Source organism: Lithobates pipiens, unplaced genomic scaffold (genome assembly GCF_037356315.1).
Source record: "Lithobates pipiens isolate NorthernLeopardFrog02 unplaced genomic scaffold, aLitPip1_a1.2 Scaffold_13, whole genome shotgun sequence".
Classification (NCBI taxonomy): domain Eukaryota; kingdom Metazoa; phylum Chordata; class Amphibia; order Anura; family Ranidae; genus Lithobates; species Lithobates pipiens.
The window spans coordinates 94,363,239-94,375,609 of record NW_027507718.1 but is presented as its reverse complement, the minus strand read 5'-3'; the positions used below and the strand labels follow the sequence as shown (position 1 = coordinate 94,375,609).

Genomic DNA, 12,371 nt, shown 5'->3' with positions numbered 1-12,371 from the left:
TCTCAGTGCTGTTCTCTCCATGTCCCATGTTTAACCATCTGGGGAAGAACCATTTGTTGCCCATTGACATCTAGCTTCTACGTGTGAGCAGGCACATCCCTGCATGAGCTTGTATGACTCTCTTTTTAACTAAAGGAGTCAAGGGTATTTGGTAAGTAGATTATTCACCTATCACTCTATAGTGCATTGATCACTTGATGAAGGAATATCCACTTTGTATATAGAAGATTCTACACATATTGAGAAGATTGTCTTTCTCTGCCGTTCATTTGTGGCTTTGGCTTTCTTAGTTTTTGGGACTTTTACAGTATCTCTGTTTCCTATTATGTGGGTCACCACTTATGTTTTGTATAGTCTAAATCTTCACATGTACTAATTTATATAGCATCCCAATTGTTTTTCTTTATTTCTTTTTTTTGGTGATTTAGTTAATAGCATATCATTAGTATAGAATACCATATTAAACCAATAGTGCCCCCTATCTATTATTATACTTCTATTGACCACTGTGTACAATCAGAGGAGCAGCTCGTTATTATTTTTCCACTTCACAATTTTATTTTGGTGCAGAGTTTTGCAATCACACAAGCAGGAAATTATGTTTCTGAGGGGCATTCTTTACACATTCTGTGTACAGAACACCTCCAGGTAGCCATATTGCATTGTATTTTCAGAAAATTACAGCAGCTGCAGATTGAAAAGGAAAGGTAATTTTTAATAACATTCAAATACAATATGATTTGTGTCACAATTGTATACGCTATATTGTGTGTTTTTTATTTGCTATTTTTTTCCCCACGAAAGTGAAGTTACCCTTTAAGGATTTCCTATTACCGACTCAGCTTACTTCTGGACTTAACACTTGCTTCTCTCCTGGCTCTGACCTTGGCTTGCGCCACGGACCTGCTCCTGCCTGCTTCCTATGTATGACCTTGGCCTGCCCCTGACCACATTCCTGTTCATTTCTCTGCTTGACTACTGTGTTTTGACTTTAGCTCTCACCCCTGACCATGTCTCCTATCTAAACCCTGCCTACTGTGATCTTCCTGCTGTGATTCATCTGCACATTCTAGTGTGCCATCCTGAACCAGCTTCCTTCACCACCTGGTTACCATCCAAAGAGGTCCCCCCAACAGATTTGGCCACAATATTACTTGATTGGGTCATATACTACATAGACCCTTCACATATATACTATACACATGGCTGGCCTTCACAGTGCTATTTGACCAATTGAACATACAATTTTTTTTTTTTTGTTTTTTTTTTTTGAAGTCAGTATAATAAGTTTGGTACCAACAAAAAACACGAACTCAACCTGGCTGTGCAATGTGATATAAAAACTCCCCCATGGACAATTTAAATATGTTGTAATGTATTGCTTATACAAATGGTAAAACAAGAGATGCTACGACATCGGACACCACGTAGAACTTATTTTTCACACATCATTCCTCCCCATACAGAGCACTGCAGAAGAGCAGAGTGGTGGGCGGATGTTGCTGAACCGGTGACTGGTTGGGCTACATGGAAAACCAACCAGTGAATAAAGATCAGCAATTACTCTTCGAAAACTCTAGCACACCAAAGCCACTAGGAGTGCAGAGGTGTGACTCTAGTCTCGACTGAACATACAATTTTGTTGCAGTTGCCAATCATGACATTAAGGGACTTTAAGGGTTAAAGTTTTTTGCTAGTTCTTTTGCTAGTTTCATCCCTTTAGCTCTTGGGATTGATAAACCTTGCTGCCACCTGTTGACTAATTGACTTTTGAGTCATTCAACTACCTGCATATGGTGTCAGGAACCTGCTACGCCCTCTGGGGGTATATATGGAGGGATTAGCATCATGGGATTTCTCTTTTCAAGGCCCCACACATGTTGAGGACACATGTATCATGGTAAGCAATCTTACTTTTCACTAGCATACAACACAAAACTTGTCTTTATACCTGTGCTACAGAGTCCACATATAACTTTTTGTTTGATCAAATTTTTCATCAGTTTCCCTTTCATTGCTGTTTCTATCAATATTGCTTTGTACCTTCATACAACTTTACTTCCCATCTGCATCCACGCCCATACTCATAATTGATTAGCTTGTATAATATGTAGACTTCTTCTATTATTTACTACATATATTTATATATAGACCGGGGGGGGGGGGGTCTTTGTTGGTTCCTTTCCTTCAGCTCCGGGGACAGACACACCTTGGCATCACCTGTGGGTTAATTGGGGGGGCTAAAAGCACCCCGCTATCGGCTGAAAAGGGGCACTATAACACCCCCTTGCCCCAGTGTGAAAGTAGCATGATTTTTCAAATAAATATTTGTGGAGTGCTGCAACCGTTGAACTATTTCGATTTTTTTCTTTTTATAATGTTAGATGGTGACATCTTAATTGCATTACACCTGTGATCCTGTCTGGGTGCGGCTGATCTCTGTTTTACTATATATAGCTCAACAAGCAAGTATATACAGTTAGCTGCATTTTGATTTATTTAAGGAGCTCACCCTGGACAAACATGAAACCTTTTAGAGTTAATGAAGAACCACAGAGGCAGCTCTTTATAACCTTCCACCTGGCAGCACTAGGGTCATTGGTTTGAATCCTAAATACAGCACTACTTGCCTGGAGTTTGCATGTTCTCCCTTTGTCTGTGTGGGTTTCCTTCTGTGTACTCCAGTTTCCTCCCAAACTCCAAATACATGCTTGGAGGTTAATTGGCTCCTGTCTAAATTGGCCCTATATGTGTATGTATGAATGCAAGTTAGGGACCTTAGATTGTAAGCTCCTTGAGGGCAGGGACTGATGAGAATGTACAATATATGTGTAAAGTGCCTCTTAAATTGACAGGGCCGTATAAGAACCTGTAATAAAATAAATAAAATGATTTGTAAATATACAAGGTAATTGTGTAATAATTTTACCATAATTACACATTTTAAATAAAAATGGCTTTGCAATACAATGACTGCGAAAACACATAGCCGCAAGCAGGCAGGTATCCTGGAGTATTAAGAAAGCTGAACAAAACAGGTTGAGCTGAGCAGTTAAAAATTTGCCCACATCCGAAATATGTTAGAGTCTGCTTGACTGGATTTTTTTAATGTATTGTGACTGTGTGTGACCAGCTTACTTTGTGGTTATTTCTATGCTGGAAGACTAATTTTAGATATACGATTCCTTCCTCAGAAATTGTTTAGGATCTTGATGTTCTATAATATTACATAGAGGCTTGTCTGTGTATATGTGCATTGTCTAAAGTTTAATTTTGGTTTAGTAAATATTAGTATATTTAGTAAGTATCCTGCTTAATTGTGCTCTAAGGATAGCAATTCATTTTCTACAGGTGTATGCTTTGCTCTCTGGGGTGCAAAATGGGAGAGCGCCCAAGTGCCTGGTTGCTACCTAAGTTGGTATTTACATGCAACATACCCTTGTTCGGAGACCTCTCAATGTGCACTGTCTTTAGTAGTGGCAGTGGCACTGGATCACATCAGAACTGATAGGGATTATAGAAAGAATTTGCGGTTTTGATCCAGGCTGTTCTCAAAGTGAATTGATGTGCATATAAAACCTCTGGAAGTAGTATATTGAAGTAGTATATTTGGATCAGTCCAAAGTATTTATAAAATATTTATAAAATATTCCAACTGATGTTGGGGATCTTAAGAGTGCTGCCTCTTTAGGATTATGATAAAGCATCAACTACACAGTCTAGATCAGGGTTTCTCAACCAGGGTTCCTCCAGAGGTTATTAGGGGTTCAATGAGAAATGAGCAATTTCTGCCTCTCTGAGAAGTTCCCATGGACACCATTGATCACCACTGATCTTTTTAATATCTGTAAGGGGGTAATTCTTCCCAATGATTACAAGTGTAAGGAGCATTCTTCCCACTGACCATCACACTAATGTATTATGAGTTGTGTGTGTGTGTATGTGTGTATATATATATATATATATATATATATATATATAATATTTTCTTGCAAAGATATTTTAAAATGCTATCTTTTTCAAGCATGACACATTGGGCCAATTTATCAGTATAATATGGCAAAACAGTAATTGTTTCAGTATCCGTTCACAGCCTATTAAACTAAGCTAGTTATGTAGTCACAATAGGATTAGGCTGATTTACCTCCTCATTAGTCTTCAGCTGGTGTACAAATTAGTTGACTAATATACTGGGATAGTCAAATTAGCTTTGAGTAGAATGCTTTGACTTGTATGCTTCATTAAACAACAGCTGGCCAGTTATTTCACAATGATACCTTGCTACAAATTAAAGTGTATTCTAACCAAAATTTTTAGGATTAGTAATTATAGCATTTGACAAAATCAGGCAGCAATTGTCATCAGTTTGGCACTGACACGGAATATACCCATGTATACGTACCTTATGGGATAAAGTGTCACAAAGTGATAATTCTACTTACAGTATCTCACAAAAGTGAGTACACCCCTCACATTTTTGTAAATATTTTATTACATTATATCTTTTCACGTGACAACACTGAAGAAATGCCACTATTTTTTTTACAGTGTAAAGTAGTGAATGTATAGCTTGTATAACAGTGTAAATTTGCTGTCCCCTCAAAATAACTCAACACACAGCCATTAATGTCTAAACCACTGGCAACAAAAGTGAGTACACCCCTAAGTGAAAATGTCCACATTGGAATCCTCTTGGGCATGAAGTTCACCAGAGCTTCACAGGTTGCCAATGGAGCCCTCTTCCACTCCTTCATGATGCCATCACAGAGCCGGTGGATGTTAGAGACCTTGCGCTCCTCCACTTTCCATTTAAGGATGCCCCACGGATGATCAATAGGGTTTAGGTCGGAAGACACGCCTGGCAAGTCAATCACTTTTACCCTCTGCTTTTTTAGCAAGGCAGTGGTCATTTTGGAGGTGTGTATGTGGTCATTATCATGTTGGAATACTGCCCTGTGGCCCAGTCTCCAAAGGGAAGGGATCATGCTCTGCTTTAGTATGTCACAGTACACGTTGGCATTCATGATTCCATCAATAAACTGTAGCTCCCCAGTGCCGGCAGCACTCATGCAGCCCCAGACCATGACACTCACACCACCATGCTTAACTGTAGGCAAGACACACTTTTCTTTGTACTCCTTCACCTGGTTGCCATCACACACGCTTGACACCATCTGAACCAAATATGTTTATCTTGGTCTTATCAGACCAAAGGACATGGTTCCAGTAATGAATGAATGAAATACTTGTATAGCGCACAATGCGAACTGAATTGCCTCTAGGCCATGTCAATGTCCTTAGTCTGCTTGTCTACACCAAACTGTTTGTGGGCTTTCTTGTGCATCTTCATTAGAAGAAGCTTTCTTCTGGGATGACAGCCATGCAGACCAATTAGATGCAGTGTGCGGCGTATGGTCTGAGCACTGACAGGCAGACCCTCCCTCCACACCTTCAACCTCTCCAGAAATGCTGGCAGCACTAATGCTCCATACACACAATCGGAAATTCCACCAGCAAAAGTCCGATGAGAGATTTTGGTCAGAAAATGCAATTGTGTGTATGCTCCATCGGACTTTTGCTGGTGCAATTTCAGCCAGCAAAAGATTGAGAGCAGGTTCTCAATTTTTCGATCGGAAAAAGTTCTGATCAGAAATTCCAATTGTCTGTACAAAATCCTGACGCGCAAAATTCCTACGCATGCTCTGAAACTATTTGCCGCATGCTCAGAAGCATTGAACTTTCTCAGCTTGTTGTAGTGTTGTACATCACTGCGTTCTTGATGGTTGAAAGTTCAGCGAACTTTTGTGTGACCGTGTGTATGCAGGCCAAGCTTTAGCGGAAATTTCCAAGTTCTTTTCAACGGAAAATCCGCTTGTGTGTACGTGGCATTATACGTCTATTTGCCAAAGACAACCTCTGGATGTGACGCTGTGCATGTGCACACTTCTTTGGTCAACCATGGCAAGGCCTGTTTTGTGTGGGACCTGTCCTGTTAAACCGCAGTATGGTCTTGGCCACTGTGCTGCAGCTCAGTTTCAGGGTCTTGGCAATATTCTTATAGCCTAGGCCATCTTTACGTAGAGCAACAATTCTTTTTGTTCAGATCTTTAGCGTTATTTGCAATGAGGTGCCATGTTGAACTTCCAGTGACCATTATGAGAGGGTGAGAGCGATAACGCCAAATTTAACACATCTGCTCCCAATTCATACCTGAGACCCTGTAACACTAACGAGTCACATGACACCGGGGAGGGAAAATGGCTAATTAGGCGCAATTTGGACATTTTCACTTAGGGGTGTACTCACTTTTGTTGCCAGTGGTTTCGACATTAATGGCTGTGTGAGTTATTTTGAGGGGAAAGAAAATTTAGCAATTTACAAATTGCTAAAAAAAATTACAAATTCAGCAAATACATTGTAGCAAAGTGTCATTTCTAAAGTGTTGTCACATGAAAAGATGTAATAAAATATTTACAAAAATGTGAGAGGTGTACTCACTTTTGTGAGATACTGTATATCAGAATAAATATAGCACATATAGAGAAGTCTATAAATGAGATATAAGATAGGCTAAATAGATTTTCAAGAAGAGTCCACATGTGCAGTGTGTCTTCATTCAGCAAAAACAGGTGATGTGATCCCTTCCACCAAAGAGCAAGATGGACTCTCACCTCAAATACTGGACCCCTGATAAATCAGACAGGTCAAAAACGCATATTCCCATCAAGGTTTAATCTCAACAATCAGCATACAAACAGGAGTGCTCCGGAGATGGATCCTTTTCATGTCCCAAATACTAGCATGATTCTGTCCAGGGAGCTCAGCGATATCAGCATCTGAAGCTGTCCACTGGCTTTGGGTGCAAGCGTAGGCATCCGTATTAAGAGAAACCGTAAATTAAGCCTTGTGGCTCCATAGTCTGTTTCCTGCTGCGCATGCGCGAGTTTTTGAAGAGGGATATCTCGGTGCCACCCCCCCTCCCGCCGCCCTCCCACACCTTCCGCCGCTTACCGGTGCCGTCGGTAGCGGCGGAGGCGATTGGGTCCTTTCACTAGCTGGGCATGGAGACGAGTGAGGCTAAGATGGCCCCCACTCATCTCTATACCATAGGAGGGCAGGAGCAACGTCAAAACGTCACTTCCGCCCATACCTCTTAAAGGTATTTTTTTTTTTTTAAATGTCATTATTATTTTTTTGTTTGTTTTGTTGCATTTTAGTCCAAATATGAGATCTGAGGACTTTTTGACCCCAGATTTCATATTTAAGAGGGATGTTTATATTCCTTGTAATAGGAATAAAAGTGATCCATTTTTTTTTTTTTTTAAACAGTGTAAAAATAAATAAAATCAATTAAAATAAATAATAAAAAAAAGGGTTTTAAAAACACCCCGTCACGACGAGCTTGCGCACAGAAGCGAGCGCCTACGTGAGTAGCGCCCGCATATGAAAATGGTGGTCAAACCGCACATGTGAGGTATCGCCGCGATCGGTAGAGCGGGCGCAATAATTCTAGCCCTAGACCTCCTCTGTAACGCAAAAAATGCAACCTGTAGAATTTTTTAAATGTCGCTTATGGAGATTTTTGAGGCTAAAAGTTTGACGCCATTCCACCAGCGGACGCAATTTTGAAGCGTGACATGTTGGGTATCAATATACGCGGCCTACCATTATCTTTCACAATATAAAAAAAATTGGGCTAATTTTACTGTTGTCTTATTTTTTTATTCAAAAAAGTGAATTTTTTCCAAAAAAAGTGGGCTTGTAAGACCGCTGCGCAAATACGGTGTGAAAAAAAGTATTTCAATGACCGCCATTTTATTCTCTAGGGTTTTAGAAAAAAACAATATAAAATGTTTGGGTGTTCTAAGTAATTTTCTAGCAAAAAAAAACAGTTTTAAACATGTAAACACCAAATCTGAAAAAGAGGCCTGGTCCTTAAGTGGATATGGTATACAGGTTCCTAGGACAACATGTGATAACATAAGTATCTGAAGACTTCTTTTGTATACTTGGCATTTATCCATGAGCATAACTTGCAGGTGGCCAAGCTAGAAGAGGCCTGAGCTGGCAGCAGATGGTAACATTTTCCATTATGCAGGCAAGGGTCATAGAAGGCAGCAATCAGAGTGTAATCCATATCTAGAGAAAGGGTCAGGGTAGGTGGAAATAATAAGAGTAATCCGTTATAGAGGTAAGGGCTCAGTATTCAGAATTCAGAGATGACAAGACAAGGCAGACAGTAAAAACAACAAGCCAAGCCTAGAGTGTAGGACCCACTTAGCAAAACATTACCCCAAGGCTAGAGCTCTGGCCTTGCAGTTTCCAAATAGAGCACCACAGTGCTTCAGCCAATCAGGGTAGAAGCATGCAGAAAGAGCTGGGGTGTGTGGCTGCCAGACTAATTAGTGTGCAGAAGGTTAATCAAATGGAGCCACCCCATTGCCCAGCATCGATGCCCCTTCCAAGAGCACTGGCCAGTAGGAGTAGGGGGCATTGCTGCCAGAGCAAAGCCTATTGTTTAGCAACTGATACTTAGAATGCAGAATGAAGGGCTGCTAAGGTGATTGAGAGACAGTGTAGCAGTGTCTCTCAAGGTTCTAACACCTGTGTTTTTCTACAAATATAGCATTTATCTTAGTATATTTCTAATGATTTTATTTGTATTCTCATTGTGACTGGATTGAAGAAAAAGTTAGAACAGCCACAAAGGTTAGTGTGTATTATTTAATGTGACCTGCAAATGACATCATTTAATTTTAAATGTCTTATAATTTTGAGTATTTATATCACAATAAGGGAAAATCATCTATTACCGCCTGTGGCATTTGATAAGAACACAGCTAGGATAATAAATATCTCACTTTTCTAAATAGCATTAAGTTATGACAGGCCCTCAGGCTCTTCTTTCAGAAATGCAACTCTATTTGAACTTTTATATTACCATACATTCTTCATATCACATCTGCTACGCTCACAGTTTTGCAGTTGAATGGAAATATCTGTTGCAGGTAATGTCATTTTGCAGGCAAGCTCTTTCTGGATAAGGATTAAACTGGGGATGACTTTTCTGTCATAGTAGATAACTGGCTTGATTGTTTTGACATTTTATTTATTTTCACTAATAAAAACTCAATTAAAAAGTATTAGTGTTGATTCACAAGAGATAATTTGTTAAGCTATAATGTACTGCATAGCTCTTGAACTATGGTCAGCAGGTTTAGAAAGGCCAGTAAGGGGACTTTTGAATAACCCACCCCCTTTACTATAAAAGGGGAGCACAGAACAACTATAGTGAATTAGAATTGTGATTGCTAGCTCTGGGCAATTAACCCAATTGCTGTTTTTTTGCCCTTATTTTTGGGAGACTTGTTGTCTTTTAATTTTGTGGCTATTTTGATGCCAGCAGTCACTTGTATCTGCTGTCCTGTCTATAGCAAACTTTTTTTTTTTTCGCTGCAAGGCTTTCATTAAAGAAAAATTGGAATTTGTTGAAGGTGTTCTTTTTCTGGGTTTCGTTTATTTTGGGCGTATATTGGTGTTTATTTTATGTTGATTTTGGGTACTTAAGGCAGAGCATTTACGTGTTACTGTCCATCTGTTCTCTAAGTGCAAGAATGGTGTGCACATAGACCATATCTCATTATATTGCTTACATTTAATGCAACTATTTAACTCTGTATATAAAAAAAAAGTTAGGCATACACCAGTTAGCCCCATTATCCTCAATTCAAGCTATCTTGCTACTGGTATACAGTGGATTCATTCTTGTAGTAAAACCCCAACCTGTGCTCTTTGCCACTACTAAATTTGGGCCTAACCTTGCTATTTAAAATGATCCTTTTGTTAGCCAGTTTTCTACTGCTATATATTTTAATTCTTGTACTAAAACACCTGCCCATAATCTTTTTTTTTTCCTCTAGTACAATACAGCCAATTCTACAGTGCTGTATAATCTGTGGTTTCTTGATTCCTAATGAGAACTCGATAGAACTGGCCAGCTGTTGAACATTTTTGCATCAGTAAGAATAAGTACAATAACAGCAAGCTACATGACAATTTCTATCTGCCAGTCAAAGCAGGCCTATTAGCATTTAAAGAAGAAGCACATGTTGCTGCTAATTCTACCTGAAAAAGGCACCTTGGGGTGCTGCTACAGTATGAAAGTCAAAGTAACTGTAAAAGGAAAATAAATTCTGTAGCTTAATATGCTCTGCCAGTGCATGCTGTTGCTGACATTGTAAAGTGCCTTGAAAAAGTATTTATACCCCTTGAAATTTTCCACATTTTGTTATGTTACAACTAAAAATGTAAATATATTTTATTAGGATTTTATGTGATAGACCAACACAAAGTGGCACATCATTGTGAATTTGAAGGAAAATTAAATACATTTTTCCAAATATTTTACAAATAAATATGTGAAAAGTGTGGCGTGCATTTGTATTCAGACACCCTGAGTCCATATTTTGTAGAACCCCCTTTCACTGCAATTACAACTGCAAGTATTTTGAGGTATGTCTCTACCATCTTTACACATCTAGAGAGGGAAATGTTTGCCCATTTTTTGCAAAATAGCTCAAGCTCTGTCAGTTGGATGGAGAGTGTCTGTAAAATTGAATTTTCAAGTCTTGCCACAGATTCTCAATTGGATTTAGGTCTGGACTGACTGAACCATTCTAACATGTGAATATGCTATGATCTAAACTATTCCATTGTTGCTCTGGCTGTATGTTTAGGGTCATTGTCCTGCTGGAAGGTGAACCAAAGCCCCAGTCTCGTCTTTTGCAGACTCTAACAGGTTTTCTTCTAATATTGCCCTGTATATGGCTCCATCTACCTTCCCATCAACTCTGACAAGCTTCCCCGTCCCTGCTGAAGGAAAGCATCCCCACAACATGATACTGCCACCACCATGTTTCATGGTGGATATGGTGTATTCAGGGTGATGTGCAGTGTTAGTTTTCTGCAACACATAGCGTTTTGCTTTTAGGCCAAAAAGTTCAATTTTGGTCTTATCTGACCAGAGTACTTTTTTCCACATGTTTGCTGTGTCTCCCACATGGCTTCTTGCAAACTTCAATCGGGACTTCTGATGGCATTCTTTTAACAATGGCTTTCTTCTTGCCACTATTCCATAAAGGCCAAATTTGTGGAGTGCATGACTAATAGTTGTCCTGTGGACAGATTCTCCTACCTGAGCTGTCGATCTTTGCAGCTCTTCCAGAGTTACTATGGGCCTCTTGACTGCTTCTCTGATTAATGCTCTCCTTGACCAGCCTGTCAGTTTAGGTGGATGGCCAGGTTTGCAGTTGTGCCATACTCTTTACATTTTCAGATGATGGATTGAACAGTGCTCTGTGAGATGTTCAAAGCTTGGGATATTTTTTTTATAACCTAACCCTGGTTTAAACTTCTCCACAACTTTACCCCTGACCTGTCTGGTGTGTTTATTGGCCTTCATGAGGCTGTTTGTTCACGGAGGTTCTCTAACAAACCTCTAAGGGCTTCATAGTACAGCTGTATTTATACTGAGATTAAATTATACACAGGTGCACTCTATTTATTAATTAGGTGACTTCTGAAGGCAATTCTTTCCACTAGATTTTCCTTAGGAGTATCAGAGTAAAGGGGGCTGAATACAAATGCACGCCACACTTTTCAGATATTTATTTGTAAATAATTATGAAATCCATTTATGATTTTTTATCATTTTCCTTTCACTTCACAATTGGTCTATCACATAAAATCCCAATAAAATACATTTACTTTTTTGGTTGTAACATGACAAAATGTGGAACATTTTAAGGGGGTATGAATACTTTTTCAAGGCACTGTACATGAAAATCAGGCTGTTTTGTAACACTGTGTACAGCTTTAAGGCGCACCCAAGCTTTTTATTTAAATGATTTGTATAGTGCCCAGCTATTAGCCCTAACGATGGTCAGAACTGACCCAAGAGATTTGCTTCTATAGGCTTTGTTGGGATTCATCTAAAAAAAATGTGAATTGCTGTATTCTGTACAAGATTCAGTGGACCCTTGAAGAATCACATCTTGGCATTTTAATCATATATCCAATTTACACCCAGGCTGTCAGGAATCCGCCCGTTCCGTGCGATCGGCTCTCCGTACGCGCACGCGCATTCGTGCAGCGGGTCGTCGTGGGCACGAGCGTCTTCCGACGCGCGCGGGTGCACGTCGTTCGTATGTGCGCGCGGTACACGCGCGCACGCACGGGCGAGCGTTAGCACGGTTGGCGCCAGTGGCCCTTTTTAAAGGTACAGCTGCAGGGGCTCTGTGCTGTCTCGTCTGCAGTTTGTACCTGAAGTTACCTACTATTCTGCCTGAACCCTACCTGATACCTGACCCGGC

At 39.8% G+C, this 12,371-nt stretch overlaps 1 non-coding gene across 1 annotated transcript; it reads right to left on the bottom strand.

The window, feature by feature from the left end:
- Positions 1-1,494: 1,494 nt before the first annotated feature.
- Positions 1,495-1,626, bottom strand: LOC143980030 (small nucleolar RNA SNORA3/SNORA45 family). Its single transcript, XR_013274177.1, has one exon. It is a non-coding gene; the product is annotated as a small nucleolar RNA SNORA3/SNORA45 family (small nucleolar RNA).
- Positions 1,627-12,371: the final 10,745 nt, after the last annotated feature.